This window comes from Channa argus, unplaced genomic scaffold, assembly GCF_033026475.1.
Source record: "Channa argus isolate prfri unplaced genomic scaffold, Channa argus male v1.0 Contig036, whole genome shotgun sequence".
Taxonomy (NCBI): domain Eukaryota; kingdom Metazoa; phylum Chordata; class Actinopteri; order Anabantiformes; family Channidae; genus Channa; species Channa argus.
Genome location: NW_027125255.1, coordinates 4,550 through 5,000, shown reverse-complemented (window position 1 = coordinate 5,000; position 451 = coordinate 4,550).

Here is a 451-nt window from a genome sequence, read left to right as displayed (position 1 = left end):
TGTGGAGCATGAGCCTGGGCAGGGGAGAATTAACCCAGGCCCTGGATGTTTTTACCCAGGCTGTGGAGCGTGAGCCTAGGCAGGGGAGAATTAACCCTAACCCTAACCCTGGACGTTTTTACCCAGGCTAGGGAGCTTGAGCCTGGCAGGGCAGTTAACCCCAACCCTAACCCTGGATGTTTTTTACCCAGGCTAGGGAGCATAAGGCTGGGCCAGGGGAGTGTTAAACCAGGCCCTGGATGTTTTTACCCAGGCTGTGGAGCATGAGCCTGGGCAGGGGAGAATTAACCCAGGCCCTGGATGTTTTTACCCAGCTAGGGAGCATGAGCCTGGGCAGGGGAGAATTAACCCTAACCCTAACCCTGGATGTTTTTACCCAGGCTGTGGAGCATGAGCCTGGGCAGGGGAGAATAACCCAGACCCTGGATGTTTTTACCCAGGCTGTGGAGCA